Raw genomic sequence first — 3506 nt, 5'->3', positions numbered from 1 at the left:
GCTCAAGCATCTATTATCTCTTTGCTATTTTACTTAATGCTAGCTCTTACTCCTTTGGAGGGTAAGGACATTTAAGCAAATTCTAATTATTTTTATTGTTGTAAATGTTACAAGGTGTACCTGGAGAAGTACAGAAGGCAGGAATTCTATTCTTTTCTAGTCATACAGTTCATTCAAAACAGAATCAGTGGCGGGGCACCTGTGGGGCAGGGTCGGTTGAGCATCCGACTCTTGATGTCCACTCAGGTCATGATCCAAGCATTGTGGGATTGAGCCCTGTGTTGGGTTCTGTGCTGAGTGCAGAGCCTGCTTGAGATTCTCTCTTTCTCTTCCTCTGACCCCCGTCCTAATACAAATAACAAAAACAGAAAACAGAATCAATGGCAAGGTAGAGTCTAACTTCCGAAGAGTTTCTCCATATCCTGCCTAAAGGCAAAAATTTGGAAGTTGAGTCCCTGACGTGTGTCTTTTTTTTTTTTTTTTTTTTTTTTAGTGTTTATTTTTGAGGGAGAGAGAGAGAGAGAGAGTACAAGCAGGGGAGGTGCAGACAGAGAGGGAGACACAAAATTTGAAGCAGGCTCCAGTCTCTGAGCTGTCAGCACAGAGCCCGATGCGGGGTTCGAACCCACCAACTGTGAGATCATGACCTGAGCTGAAGTCAGATGCTCAACCAACTGAGCCACTCAGCTCTCCCCCACCCTCAGCAAATGCCTTAAATGTAACATTTCTCAACCACAACCATATCAAGAAGAGTCATTAGATCATAGGTTTTCATTCCACAAACATTTCATTAGTACTTTGTCCTGGAATTAAAATATAGTTGTAGGCTGCACATTAGCCCTGGTAATGGGAGGGGAAAAAGTGCAGAGAAGGTATACTTCATATTCATAGGTTTGCAGAAAAATTGCAAAAATGCTGTTGACATATATACCTCACCCAGCTTCCCCTTATGTTAGCATCTTCCATAACCATAGTTCACCAGCTTTTTTATTAATGTCCTTTTTCTGTTCCAGAGTATGACCCAGAAAATACAGTTAGCTACTAGTCAGTCTGCTACTGTCTATAACAATTCCTCAGTATCTCCTAGTCCTTCATGCCCTTATTGTTTTAAAAGAGTGTTTTATCAATTTTTTTTTTTTTTTTTTTTTTTTTTTTTTGGTCTAATGTCCCTCAGTTTGGGTTTATTGATGTTGTGACTGAATTAAGGTCGTACTTTTCGGAAGAAAATGACGGCAGTGAAGCTGTCCTCCATCCGCCCTATCACAGGATTTCTAGTGTCAATATGTCTTATTTATTATTAGTGATGTTGATTTGGTTATTTGCTTAAGGTGGTTTCAGTCAGATTTCTTCATTGTAAAGTTACCCTTTTAGTTAATATATCTTGGGAGAGATACTTGTGAGACCAGGCAAATTGTTACTCTATACTCACCCACTAGTTTTAGTGGATCTCATCTACAATTATTCCTGTGAAGTTTTGCAAGTGGTGATGTTCTGTTTCCCTCTCTCCTACGCTAATTGGAATTCTCTAAGATTGTGCTAGCTGTCTCGTCTCCACCATTTTTTAATCTTTTAATTTTTTGAAAGTGCAATTGGCTTTATTAAGTATTTCACGAATTGATTATCATTCCATCTAGCAAGTAGAGAGATGCTCCTCTCCCATTTGATTTTTTTATACTGTGTACTCAGATGTTTATTTTGTCCTGTGAGTTAAAATCCAATAATACCATTGTTTCTTTTGTTGTTCACATTGTTCCTCCTTTGGCTATTAGGAGAGCTCCTTCACTTTGGCTCCTTTATTCTTTAAACAAATCCTCATTGTTTCTTAGCTTGTTGGTTGGCTTTTGGTATTTCCTTACATCCTGGAACCACAAGATGTTCCATGTTTGATGTTCCAGTTCAGGTCTCCCTGACCCACCTTTGGAACCAACCACTTCTCTAAGAGGTCTGCCCTGGTTTTAGATTGAAGAATGGTGTTTAGAATCCAGGATCTTGGTGCTATCTTTCTAGGTTTTCTGGATTTTGAGTAACAGTGTACTAAGGTAGTTAGACAACACATGGAATCTTGCCATTAGCTGGAAGAAAGAAGGAGCCATCACCTTCAACATTTCTCCTCTAGCTTTACTTCTCTAGGACTTCCTCAGGAGCGATGCTTTCTCTGACAACAGATGGAAGAGGCAAATTCTTTAATTAAAAATCGTCATTACTGCATCCTTTCCCCCACTATAATATATCTACATTCAGACATGGGCCAAATACCTGTTTTCTCACACCAAGCTGAGCTGTTGGCAGGGGAAGAAAAATGTTATATATATGTATGACCGTACTGCCATACCTCAGCTTATGGGGCCTTAATTGGAAGAAGTTGGCCCAAAGCAATATGTCAAATTGTATGTTTGTATGCTGCCCTGCAGGTTTTTACACCCTGGGCAAATTGTGCCAGAAAAAGATTTAGATGTGGGGTGTGTGTGTGTGTGTGTGTGTGTGTGTGTGTGTGTAAAAGAGAGGGGGAAAAGGAGAGAAATGCATCATTAAAGAGGAAAAGAGAAAGGAAAGCCAATACGATACATGGGCTGCAAATGTTAGATTAATTTTAGGAAGGGGTACAGGTGGAAGTTGAAGTCCTAGAAATTGCCAGTGTTCTTGAAAAGTCTTTTATGTAACCTCAAGGGTACTTGTGCTGGCCACTCAAGGTAATCCGTAATATCTTTTTTTAAATTTTTTTTTTCAGCGTTTTTATTTATTTTTGGGACAGAGAGAGACAGAGCATGAACGGGGGAGGGGCAGAGAGAGAGAGGGAGACACAGAATCAGAAACAGGCTCCAGGCTCTGAGCCATCAGCCCAGAGCCCGACGCGGGGCTCGAACTCCCGGACCGCGAGATCGTGACCTGGCTGAAGTCGGACGCTTAACCGACTGCGCCACCCAGGTGCCCCGGTAATCCGTAATATCAACCATAAACATAAATAGAACGCCAGTTTGGAAGATCCTATAAAACAATGTATAATACTTCAATAATGGTTTCCTTGGAGTTCACTCTCTAGTCGGGGAGACCAGACACACAGAAACCTGAACAACGAAGAGGGCTTTCAGTTAAACATGGAAAATTGAACCCATGTGTTTATTACCATTCCTCTGAAATCCAACTAAGATGGCATCAAAAAACAAAAAGCATAAACGCATAAGGCAAAGAGAAAGGGAGAGAAGACGAGATGAAACACAAGAAATGACAATTCTTTCAGAAGCTGTAAAATTGATGGAATAACGGCTACCGATTTAAACCAAGCAAGGCCAAAGCACAAGCCGGCAGTAAGAGAAAAGCAACAGGAAGCAAGCTGATTTGTGCCGCGGAACTCTGGAAAGTCTCCAAACTTGATGGCACCATACACTTGTCAGCCAAGGTGCAGGCAAGGCTTGAAGACAAAAACACCAGTGGAAAGTTTATGTGAGAATCTGAATCTACACTCCTCTCCTGTTCGTGCTGTCTTGGTGGTTTGTTTTATATTTAAT

This window comes from Felis catus, chromosome A1 (assembly GCF_018350175.1).
Source record: "Felis catus isolate Fca126 chromosome A1, F.catus_Fca126_mat1.0, whole genome shotgun sequence".
NCBI classification, from domain to species: Eukaryota; Metazoa; Chordata; class Mammalia; order Carnivora; family Felidae; genus Felis; species Felis catus.
This window is presented reverse-complemented; position numbering follows the sequence as displayed.